This window comes from Lepidochelys olivacea (assembly GCF_965140295.1).
Source record: "Lepidochelys olivacea isolate rLepOli2 genome assembly, chromosome: 2".
In the NCBI taxonomy this organism is placed as follows: Eukaryota; Metazoa; Chordata; order Testudines; family Cheloniidae; genus Lepidochelys; species Lepidochelys olivacea.
In genome coordinates, this window is record NC_140412.1 from 248,588,911 (window position 1) to 248,601,613 (window position 12,703).

At 45.8% G+C, this 12,703-nt stretch overlaps 1 protein-coding gene across 6 annotated transcripts in view; it reads left to right on the forward strand.

Moving 5' to 3' along the window:
- Window positions 1–12,703, forward strand: part of DIP2C (disco interacting protein 2 homolog C) — a 485,782-nt gene that overhangs the window by 235,124 nt on the left and 237,955 nt on the right. The window lies entirely within an intron of this gene.

Below are 12,703 nucleotides of genomic sequence, written 5' to 3' on the forward strand. Positions count from 1 at the left end.
AGATAAAAATAAATGTAAATAAAATTACTAACCCTGGGGGAAAATACTGGGCTATTCTAGCAGATAAAGCTACTCTGTGGGAAAGAGTAATGGAAAAAAATAAGAGTGGCTGCTGGCATTTCAGATTCCACAGTCTAAAAGCTACACTGCAGAGTGGTCTGTCTGATACATGTGTACCCTTGAATGTATTCCACTAAAATAATATTCTGTGGTTTGTACGTGCTTATCTGATAAATCAGTAATGAGAAGTTGTGGAAATCAACACAGTGTTGTAAGAGCAGACACACTCAGGCATACTTCTTAACTGGGAATAGTTTAAAAGGACTTTGCTAAAATATTAACTTTTTCTGTATTTATTACTAGGAACTATGTATTTGAAAGCATTTAGGTATGGATACAAGCTTTCTTCTTTTAGAAAGCAGCCCTCTTCTCACTGATGCCATAGTCCACATAATGTCTTCCATTTACCATGATCCAGAGAAAGAGAGAGAACTCCCACTGCTTTCAGCTTGCATTACAGTTCACTAAATTTGCAATACTGGACCCATAGAGATGAATGAGGTTACTTACTGTAATTGGAGGTTCTTTGATATGAGTGTTCCCTTTCTGTATCCACACATGGTGTGCATACACACCATGAGCTTGAGTTTTCTCCAAACAGTATCCATTGGCCCACACATGCGCAGTATCTCCCCTAATGCTCCTGACTGAGGGTATAAGTGGCAGTGTGGGTTGATGCCATTCCAGTTCCTCTTCTTACCACAAAGCAACCAAGTCCTAAGCAGAGGGTGGGTAGTAGAATACAGATAGGGACCACACATCTCAAAGAACCTCCAGTTACAGTAAGTAACCTGCTCTTCTTCTTTGAGTGATGGTCCCTATGTGTATTCCACATGTGGGTGACTTGTGAGCAGTGATCAGTGTGAAGGTGGGTGCAAGGAAGCTTATGGCAGAGCCATTCGTAAGATAGCTTGTTCTACTACTGCATCCGCGGCTGCCGCGAGGGTCAGAGCATAGTGTGATCTATCCACACATTTACAGCACCATGTTGTGGCTTTGCAAATGTTTTGCCACAAAATATCCACTAACAAAGCCAAAGAAAGGTTTCAGAGTAACAGCCGTGTTAGTCTGTATTCGCAAAAAGAAAAGGAGTACTTGTGGCACCTTAGAGACTAACCAATTTATTTGAGCATGAGCTTTCGTGAGCTACAGCTCACTTCATCGGATGCATACCATGGAAACTGCAGAAGACATTATATACACACAGAGACCATGAAACAATACCTCCTCCCACCCCACTGTCCTGCTGGTAATAGCTTATCTAAAGTGATCATCAAGTTGGGCCATTTCCAGCACAGATCCAGGTTTTCTCACCCTCCGCCCCCCCCCCACACACACAAGCTCACTCTCCTGCTGGTAATAGCCCATCCAAAGTGACCACTCTCTTCACAATGTATATGATAATCAAGGTGGGCCATTTCCAGCACAAATCCAGGTTTTCTCACCCCACCCCCACCCCCATACACACACAAACTCACTCTCATGCTGGTAATAGCTCATCCAAAGTGACCACTCTCCCTACAATGTGCATGGTAATCAGGGTGGGCCATTTCCAGCACAAATCCAGGCTTTCTCACCCCCAGGAAACACACACACACACAAACTCACTCTCCTGCTGGCAATAGCTCATCCAAACTGACCACTATCCAAGTTTAAATCCAAGTTTAACCAGAATGTCTGGGGTGGGGGTAGGAAAAAACAAGGGGAAATAGGCTACCTTGCATAATGACTTAGCCACTCCCAGTCTCTATTTAAGCCTAAATTAATAGTATCCAATTTGCAAATGAATTCCAATTCAGCAGTTTCTCGCTGGAGTCTGGATTTGAAGTTTTTTTGTTGTAAGATAGCAACCTTCATGTCTGTGATTGCGTGACCAGAGAGATTGAAGTGTTCTCCGACTCGTTTATGAATGTTATAATTCTTGACATCTGATTTGTGTCCATTTATTATTTTACGTAGAGACTGTCCAGTTTGACCAATGTAAATGGCAGAGGGGCATTGCTGGCACATGATGGCATATATCACATTGGTGGATGTGCAGATGAACGAGCCTCTGATAGTGTGGTTGATGTTATTAGGCCCTTTGATGGTGTCCCCTGAATAGATATGTGGGCACAGTTGGCAACGGGCTTTGTTGCAAGGATAGGTTCCTGGGTTAGTGGTTCTGTTGTGTGGTATGTGGTTGTTGGTGAGTATTTGCTTCAGGTTGCGGGGCTGTCTGTAGGCAAGGACTGGCCTGTCTCCCAAGATTTGTGAGAGTGTTGGGTCATCCTTCCGGATAGGTTGTAGATCCTTAATAATGCGTTGGAGGGGTTTTAGTTGGGGGCTGAAGGTGACGGCTAGTGGCGTTCTGTTATTTTCTTTGTTAGGCCTGTCCTGTAGTAGGTGACTTCTGGGAACTCTTCTGGCTCTATCAATCTGTTTCTTCACTTCCGCAGGTGGGTATTGTAGTTGTAAGAAAGCTTGATAGAGATCTTGTAGGTGTTTGTCTCTGTCTGAGGGGTTGGAGCAAATGCGGTTGTATCGCAGAGCTTGGCTGTGGACGATGGATCGTGTGGTGTGGTCAGGGTGAAAGCTGGAGGCATGTAGGTAGGAATAGCGGTCAGTAGGTTTCCGGTATAGGGTGGTGTTTATGTGACCATTGTTTATTAGCACTGTAGTGTCCAGGAAGTGGATCTCTTGTGTGGACTGGTCCAGGCTGAGGTCCAGGGGGAGGGATAGCTCAGTGGTTTGAGCGTTGGCCTGCTAAACCCAGGGTTGTGAGTTCAATCCTTGAGGGGGCCATTTAGGGATCTGGGGCAAAAATTGGGGATTGGTCCTGCTTTGAGCAGGGGGTTGGACTAGATGATCTCCTGAGGTCCCTTCCAACCCTGAGATTCTATGATTCTATGATGGTGAGATGGAAATTGTTGAAATCATGGTGGAATTCCTCAAGGGCTTCTTTTCCATGGGTCCAGATGATGAAGATGTCATCAATACAGCGCAAACAGAGTAGGGGCTTTAGGGGACGAGAGCTGAGGAAGTGTTGTTCTAAATCAGCCATAAAAATGTTGGCATACTGTGGGGCCATGTGGGTACCCATAGCAGTGCCGCTGATCTGAAGGTATACATTGTCCCCAAATGTAAAATAGTTATGGGTAAGGACAAAGATGGCTGAACTTTGTGACTTTGTCCTTGGATAGTGGTCAGTTTGGATGAGCTATTGCCAACAGGAGAGTGAGTGTGTGAGTGTGTGTTTCCGGGGGTGTGTGTGTGTGTGTGTGTGAGAGAGCCTGGATTTGTGCTGGAAATGGCCCATCTTGATTACCATGCACATTGTAGGGAGAGTGGTCACTTTGGATAAGCTATTACCAGCAGGAGAGTGAGTTTGTGTGTGTGTGTGGGGGGGGGGGGCAGAGGGTGAGACAACCTGGATTTGTGCTGGAAATGGCCCAACTTGATGATCACTTTAGATAAGCTATTACCAGCAGGACAGTGGGGTGGAATAGGACAGTGGGGTGGGAGGAGGTATTGTTTCATGGTCTCTGTGTGTATATAATGTCTTCTGCAGTTTCCACGGTATGCATCTGATGAAGTGAGCTGTAGCTCACGAAAGCTTATGCTCAAATAAATTGGTTAGTCTCTAAGGTGCCACAAGTACTCCTTTTCTTAAAGCCAAAGAAGTGTCCTATGCCCATGTGGAGTGAGTTATAACACCCCTGGGAGGGTGGAAGTTTGATATCTTTCAGCATTCCAGTGTGGAGCCTGAGACCCACTTAGAGATCCTTTGTGAGGCTATGGCTTGGCCTTTTCATCTCTCTGCTGTGGCAGGAAAGAGTCTCAGAGACTTTCTAAAAGGCACAGTTCTTTGTAAGTAGAATGCCAGGGCACAGCTGATGTAGGAGAAGTGTAGCTTCTTGTCGGCAGGACAGATATGTGGTTTTGGACAGAATACAGGTAAGTGGATTGATTGGTTGAGATGGAATTTGGACACAACCTTGGGGAGGACTTTGGGGTATAGCCTCAATGAAACTTTGTCCTTGTGAAAGACTATGTAGGATGGGTCTGCCTCATGGCTGCTAGGTCACTGACCCGTCTGGCCAAAGTGATGGCAACTAGGAATGCCACTTTCATGGAAAGGTGGGTCATAGTACAACTTGCCATAGGTCTGAAGGGTGGTCCTGTAAGAACGAAGAGAATGAGGTTAAGATCAAACTGGAGTGTAGGTTTGACAATGGTTGGGAAGGTTTTGACCAAGGCTTTCATGAAGCGTACCATCACAGGGTACATAAAGATAGTATCCATCCATGGTGGGGAGGAAGGTGCTAAGTGCCACCAGAACACGAACAGAGCTGAGAGATAAGTCTGATGTTTTCTGTATTAAGAGGTAGTCTAGGGTGACCGGGTGGTCACCGTACCAAGGGAATGGTGATGGTGGTGGGCCCACTCCAGGGAGTAATGCTACTTCGCCTGGTAATATGTTCAGGTGGACTGTTTCCTGCTGTGGTTAGGGATCTGCTAGACTGGCGCTGAACATGCAATCTCTATGTCAGACACCCATCCAAATGCCAGGCTGTGAGGTGAGGGAGGTCTGGATTTGGATGCCTGATCCTGCTTTGGTCCTGTGTGAGAGGAATAACCAGAATCTGAATGGTGATTGGGTGGAAAGCTTCAGGAGGTGTGTGAACTACAATTGCCGGGGCCAGAAGGGCTATGCTGCGTGCCTCACACAGATGGTAGAGGCACAGTTGATGATCCTCACTGCTGGAAAAAGGAATGAGGGCAGGAGACAAAGTTCTTGAAGCCTGAGATGCTGGACATAGTCCCCGGATAGCAAGGAGTTGTTTCCCCCGACTGGGGAAGTTCTATGCTAGTTATACTAAACTACACTACACTATATTAAACTATCTTAACTGAGCTATTTAAACTATGAAAGAACTATGCATATAAGTATACAACTCTTATTGAGATAAGAGCGAAGGAGAAATAGGGGTTCCGACTCAGGCCATATGTCAGTAAGAAGGAACTGGAGAGGTGCCAACCCTCACTGCCCTTTATACTCTCGGTTGGAAGCATGAGGGGAGACACTGCACATACACACCCACATGTGGAATACAGATGGGGGCATGACTCAAAGAAAACTATCACATTACATATGCATGGCTGAGAGTTTGACATTTCTGGCTGTGTTACTGAAGTGTGTTTAGAAAGAAGAAAGCTTACACACACACACACCCCCCTTTGCTAATCAGCAGCAATGGAAAAGGAAAGTACAAAGAATTACAGATCAATTTAATAACGTTTTAAAATTATGTATTTTTAAACATTTGCTTAAGTGTGACTGTGAATATTTAATTTTTTAAAGCTTTTTTTTTAATCCTTACAACTACTCAATCATATACTTTATGCTACTAAGCCAGGGCATTCAGTAACAAGCAAATACTACAATAAGACAAAGTACTTTACTAACTTCTTATGAAGTAATTAGAAGCAAATTCACCCCATTTTATTACTTAATTAAAGCCAACTAATTCATGTATTAAGCCCTTGTGTATTCTAAGTCATCCATTAGAAGAGTGAGGAAAAAAACTGGAAAATCAAGTAAAGCGTTTCATGTAGTGTGACAGGGTCGGGCCAGATGGCTACAGGAGAGTAATAAAAGGCAGATATATTAGCCCCAGGTTAAGTAGGTCCCTTTTCCCTGGTAAGGTAACAGGGAAGGTTCCAGAACAATCAGGAACCTTCTGGAGACAATTAAGACAGACAGGCTGATTAGAACACCTGCAGCCAATCAAGAAGCTGCTAGAATCAATTAAGGCAGGCTAATCAGGGCACCTGGGTTTAAAAAGGAGCTCACTTCAGTTTGTGGTGCGCACGTGAGGAGCTGGGAGCAAGAGGTACTAGGAGCTGAGAGTGAGAACGCGTACAGTTGGAGGACTGAGAAGTACAAGTACTATCAGACACCAGGAGGAAGGTCCTATGGTGAGAATAAAGAAGAGGTTGGGAGGAGACCATGGGGAAGCAGCCCAGGGAGTCGTAGCTGTTGCACAGCTGTTCCAGGAGGCACTCTAGACAGCTGCATTCCACAGGGCCCTGGGCCGGAACCCAGAGTAGAGGGCGGGCCCGGGTTCCCCCCAAACCTCCCAACTGCTGGTCAGACACAGGAGGAGTTGACCTGGATTGTGGGTTGATGAAAATGGTCAAACTGAGGGCTGCCATGAAGCTCCAAGGCGAGCAAATCTGCCAATAAGCGCAAGACCCACCAAGGTAGAGGAGAAACTTTGTCACAGTAGGCTTCCATTCCTATGACAATTTGTCAGTGAAAGTTAAAGGCTTTTATTTTTGTTTTTTTAAAGACTTCAATACAGATGTTAGTACTTGGACACTGTAGTCAATTAAGGCACTTTACAGCTGTGATTATGTAGTGTACCAACGTCACACACTATGGATCCAAATTTCTCACACTGGGTTTAATTTCACTATAACTCCACTGAAGTAAATGGAATTACTTAGTAAATTACAATTTACTTAGAGCTAGCTGGGGGAAAAAATCAGAAAGTTCACATTTTTGACAAAACAAAAACTTTTGTTTTGGGGATGTTAGTTGACTATTTTCCATTTTCAGTTTGACAGCGTGGGCTGTGTGTGGAGGGAGAGGGAACATTTTCTGACCAGCTCTAAGCTTTACACATGGGCAAGTGACATCAGTATCTAATCTGATTTAATCTACATAGTTCTAATGCACCAGTCACGGTAGCATGTGAGTCGTAAGGCTAGGAAGAATTCTTGAATGGGGCCTTTATTAAATGTGAATTTTTTACATGAGTCATGAGTGATCAGTGTTTTAATTTCACTCTGTGTACAATATGTAGGGTGGAAGAAAAAGTTTGCAGTACTCTGAGCTATATTAGTGTTACGATGAATGAAGAGGAAAAGCTCTGCAATAGTTTTGAATTTTCGAATATAGTTTACAGTGCAAGTAAAATTACGATTAAAGTGAAGACTTCTAAACAGACCATATATTTCTAGAAAAGTAGAGCATAGTTCTAATAAAAAGAGCTTGATATGATAGTTTAAATTACCACCCTGAATAATCTCCCAAATATAGTTTGTTGTCCTTTGTTGTTGTTGCTGTTTTTTTTAACGAGGTCATGTTCTGCACTGGCATTGGCCACTGTCAGACGATAGGATACTGCGCTAGATGATCCATTGGTCTGACCCAGTATGGCCATTCTTATGAAAAGAGGCTATTTGGCATGCACAAGTTACAGTAAATATAATTTAAAAATAAATGTTTGCTGCATATACAAAACTATGCAAATACAGATTGACAAGTGAAATGCTAAAAATCAAATCTGAATATAATATTCATGAAAATAAAAGAGTAGCATAGGACGAAGGTTAGAAAGTTGAGGGGGAATGTACATACATAATGTTTTCAAATACAGTGGTATTTTCCTACTGCAATGAGAAATTGTCATATTACAGTAAAGAAACCACTACATTGCTGTCCTTTTTCAACAGGTTAGTTTTGCAACCAGTCTAAAGGGATATGTGCAGCTGCCAGCATGATGAAATGTAGATTTTTGTTGTTGTTGCTTTTGGATTGTTAGTTTAAGGGCAAACTTTCTGTTAGTGTAGGGGGAAGTGAGAACAGGGAGGCTGAGTGGCCATTTTGATGAGACTTAATTTTCAATGGGGAAAGCTGTAGGTAAATTTTATAAATCTAACCTTTAAAGTGCCAATTTCTGCTTTTGATTGCCCTCGGTGTGGTGAGGATGAGAAATAATGCAAGGCTCCTATGATAGTTAGTCACAAAGATGTTAATAAAGACAGTCAGATTTTAATTTTCAGGTAAAGTATGTAAGAGTCACCTCAATTAAGATTAAGGAATGCTCTGATCTTGCAAACAATTACACACACCTGTAACTTGTGCATCAAGTCAAGCATGTGCAAAATGTTTGCAGGATCAGAATCATAGATTAAAAATGATTTGAGGCAGAACAAGTACAGAAACACAAACCTTGAAAAGCAAAGGGATGTACACAGCATGATTAAGACATTAATTATAGAAGGCATTTCACTTTTTGGCATCAGTAAATTCAAGGGAATTTCCTTTCACATCTGTTCAGCCACAGTTGAACTTGATTAAATATACTCGACTGCTGAAGAAATGAATTTTAAAAAATCAGTTACAAGTTGATGGAAGAATACTGAGCTTAGATGAGCATTGCAGTAATTCTTTGAGACAAAAATTGTGGAGGCCACGTATGTTTATGGCCTAGGACCAAATGTTCCTGGGTTTGGCACATACAGTGCTGGGCACTTGACTTATTGCCGGCCCTGTGAATGTGTATTATAATGAAGTCACACAGTTCAAGTACAATGCAAAAAAAAAACAAGCAATGCACTAAAATAATCATTGTTATCAAGAGTTCATTGGAATCTCCAAATGAAGAAATCAAAGATTTGGAATTTAAAGTCAATGCAGAAAGACTGTCTTCCTCTGTGACTTGTAAAACAATGTACAGTTCAAATAATTAGGGTTACACAAACTAGATATATAAATCCCAAAGACAAGACAGGCAATGTTATAGTAGAGAAAAATCAGTACTAAATTATGAGATGCTCTTTATTTTTTTCCTTATTAATACAGAATAGACTGTATAGAAATTGATTTCATGAGAGCATGTGAATATAACAAATAAGCATTTGTATATTTATATTATACAGCACAACCATAACTGAGAGAGTCCCAGCCATTGCATAGTCTACCATTGAATAACTAATGGTAGACTAATAACTAATACCCAAGAGGTAGCCATGCATGCTAAACTGCAGACATGGATGCATAAAGGGTGTCAAAGTCACTGTTCCAGCGGCAGAGACTATAATGAATGTGGTGTTCTTGGGATTGAGGTATGACATTGACAAATGACCTTGCAGCCATTCTCTTTGTTAGTATACTGTAAGTTAATTTGCTTTTTGTTGGTGTATTTTGTGGATGAGAGCTGTGCTGACGAGACTTATCCAACAGTGAGATGAGAATGGCTGTTGTGGAAACTGTTGTGTTGTATTGTTAATGCAGGCTTCTAATCAGAGTAATATGAAATGCTGTGAGGGGTGGGGCGGGGGATACTTTGTGGGAATAGGTACTTCAATCTCAGTTTACATGGACTCACATCTCTTCAGTGTCTCTCTGAGTTGTGAAGGAAACTCATTCAGACTCATGCTTTCAGGTGGCTTTGGTGCAAAATCATAAGATAGCCCAGGTGGAATAAAAATTCAAACAGAGGGGCAACTGTAATCTAGGGGATTTGCACAGAGCTATGAGTTAGGAAATACAGTTTTTATTGCCAACTTTTTCACTAACTTGCTTGCTTTAGGCACTTTTGAAAATGTTACCCATTTTCCCATGGCATTTTCACAGCTGCCCATGCTGACGGAGTCTTTTCATTTTGACTTTGCTGCTTGATAAAAGTCAGAGCGGCCACAGATGCACTGGAGCTGTCTCTCACTTGTCTGTGCTTCCATTACCTGCAAAATGGGGAAAATAATGATTATCCCTCTTGGCAAGGTATTCTGAGGTCAAGCTGCAAAATGTAATAATTGATTTAGTACCTAAATATTTAGCCAAGGCTGGAAAAAAGTACCATACCCTTATGTAAGGGGACTTTTGCCCCCTTACTAACATTCAGTGTGGGTGTTTTGGTTGGCTAGCTCCCAGTACTAAAAGGGGAAGGGTCTATGGGAAATCAGGACCCTGAGACTAATAGTCCCCAGGAACAATGGGGAGAGGCCAATGCTCCAGGTCAGCCTGAATGACGGGGCGGGCAGGTTAATCAGGGAGTCGGGAGACCCCGTCCTCCGTGTGAGCTGGATTTGCCTGGGTCAGACAGAGTGGGGCTGAGCTAAGGAGAAAGCAGGGGCCAAAGCTGAGCTGGGGAGCAGAGTTGTGCCAGATCCAGAGGGACCAGAAAAGCAGCCCAGAGAGAGCAGACCCTGTCCTGGGAGCAGAGCTGTAGCCCCAAAGCCAGAGGCACAGCCCAGAGAGAGCAGACCCTGTCCTGGGAGCAGAGCTGTAGCCCCAAAGCCAGAGGCACAGCCCAGAGAGAGCAGACTTGCCCTGGGAGCAGAGCTGCAGCAACCAGAGCCAGAGGGGCCAGAAAAGCAGCCCACGAAGAAGGTCAGTGCTGGGAGCAGAGTCACAGCAGCAGCCTGCAGAGCAGACCTGTCCTGGGAGCAGAGCTGCAGCAACCAGAGGCAGAGGGGCCAAAGAAGCAGCCCAGGGAGCTGGAGGCAGAGCAGCAGCAGCAGTGCAGAGACAGAGTGGTGGAGCTGGGGCTGGAGCAGTCCGGAGCTGGGTGCGGTGAGCAGCTGGGGAGACCCAGGGTGACCCTGGGCAGTGGGCCCAGCACAGGGAGACGCCTCTGCCAAGATGCTCTGCAGGCCAGGCTTGGATCGTACCCCTGACAGGGCGGGGGCAACACTGGGAAGACGGGTTCTACCACTTAGAGCCTGAGAGCGTGTGGCCACCAGCAGAGCAAGTGTCCAATGCACAGCATCCCTGCAGCACAGCCAGGGCCTGAGAAGGCGGCCTGGGACTTACAGGGAACCGATTGTGAACTGCCCTGACGTTCCAGAGACACTGTTTGTGATGTTCCCTGCCACAGAGCGGGGTGATGTGTTTCCTTTAACCGTTCCCATTTCCCCTTATTCTTTTTAAAATTAATTGTTGATTAAATAACTTGCATTTGCTTTAACTTGTATATAATGGTCAGTGGGTCAGAGAAGTGCCCAGTGCAGAGAGAGTACCCCGGAGTGGAGACACCCTAGCCCCTGTCCTAGGTGACCACAGCAGGGTTGGGGGTCGAGCCCCCCAGGAATCCTGGGCCCAGCCTTGTTGGGGTTACGAGGACTCTGCCAGACAGGAGAGTCCTCAAGGGCGGGGAGGCCACTGTGTAAAGGAAGTGGGAGCGAGGACTCAGATCCTTTCGCTAGCCCACTTCACCGGAGTAGTGCAGAAGCCAGGAAAGTTTCCCACAATAGCGGGCCTATTCCCCCGTTACACTTAGTAGACAGAGGAGTACCCCTACAAGCCAACAAGAAGAAATGAAAATTGAGGAGAGGGGGAGGAAGGTATTAGAGAACTCCAGAGTCAGTGCCTTGGTTCAGGAGACCAGACCCCATATCAGCTGCTGGGAGACCAGACCCCATCTCAGCTGCTGGGAAGCAGGAGGAGGCTGGGATTCCCAACAAGGAACTGGACACTAGTGGAGGGCTTGTTTCATATTAGCCTCTGATAAAGTTGAAGCTTGGTGGAGGGCTTGTTTCATATTAGCCTCTGATAAAGTTGAAGCTTCGCCCTGAGCCTCTCTGCCTGCGAGAAGGAAAAGGCCTGTGTCTCTTCCTACCCCCTTGACTTTTAAGTTTGTTTGAGGAGTTTTTGAAGGAGGGTTTGGGGTCGGGGTGAAAGTAAGTTAGAGGACTTACCGGTACGCTGGAGTCCTGAGCAGGGGGCGTGGTCTCAACCGGAAGAGGCAGGGCCTTAAATCCCGGGGCCCTTTAAATCTTGATTTAAAGGGCCAGGGTCCAGCTGCGGTAGTGGCGGCTGGGAGCCCGGGGCCCTTTACATCACCCCTGAGCTACCAGCTGCAGAGGCAGCTGGGAGCCCCAGGGCTCGGGGGTGATTTAAGGGCCCAGGGCTCCAGCTGCCGCTACCACAGCGGAGCCCCGGGCCCCTTCAATCACTGAGGAGCCCTGGGGGCTCCCGGCTGCCACCACTACCCGGGGCTCTGGGCTCTGGCAGAGCTTTAGAGGGCCTGGGGCTCCGCTGTGGTAGTGGCTGCCGGAGCCCCGAGCCCTTTAAATCCCCACCTGAGCCCTGCTGCCCGAGCCCTGGGGTAGTGGTGGCCGGGCTCCATCGGGGATTTAAAGGGCCCCGGGGCTCCAGCCACCGCTACCACCCTGGCCCTTTAAAGGGCTTTGGCAGCAGGGCTCAGGCGGGGATTTAAAGGGCGCCAGGGCAGTAGCGGTGGCTGGAGCTCCGGGGCCCTTTAAATCCCCGCCAGAGCCCCGCTGCTGCTACCCCAGGGCTCGGGCAGCAGGGCTCAGGCCGGGATTTAAAGGGACCCGGGGGGCATAGCAGCGGCTGGAGCTCCAGGGCTCTTTAAATCCCCGCCGCAGCCCCGCCACCGCTACTCCAAGGCTTTAAATTGCCCTCTCGGAAAGTCAGTCCTGGGACGGCGCACCAACTCTTACCGGTACGCTGTACCGGGGCGAACAGGCTTACTTTCACCTCTGTTTGAGGTTCTCCTAATCTTCCCCTTCCCCAGGCCTCTAGCAGCAATAAGAGGCCTGCTTCAGACTTCCCAGGTCTTCTGCCCCTGTGAATAGCTGCTATGTCTTCTTTTGCTGCTCATACTATAACTTTGCCAAGAGCAGGAAAGAGAAAGTGACATGAGAAAAATTTTCAAAAGCACCTTAAGTCCCATTTTCAAAAATGCCATAGGCAGTTTGGTGCCAAAGTCTTATTCTGAGTCAATGAGATTTAGGTTCCTAAGTGCCCATGGCACTTTCAAAAATGGAATTTTATGCACTCTTGAAAATGTTACCTCATGTCATTGTCACAGCTCCCAGTGCTGACTATTTTCCTTTTGACTTT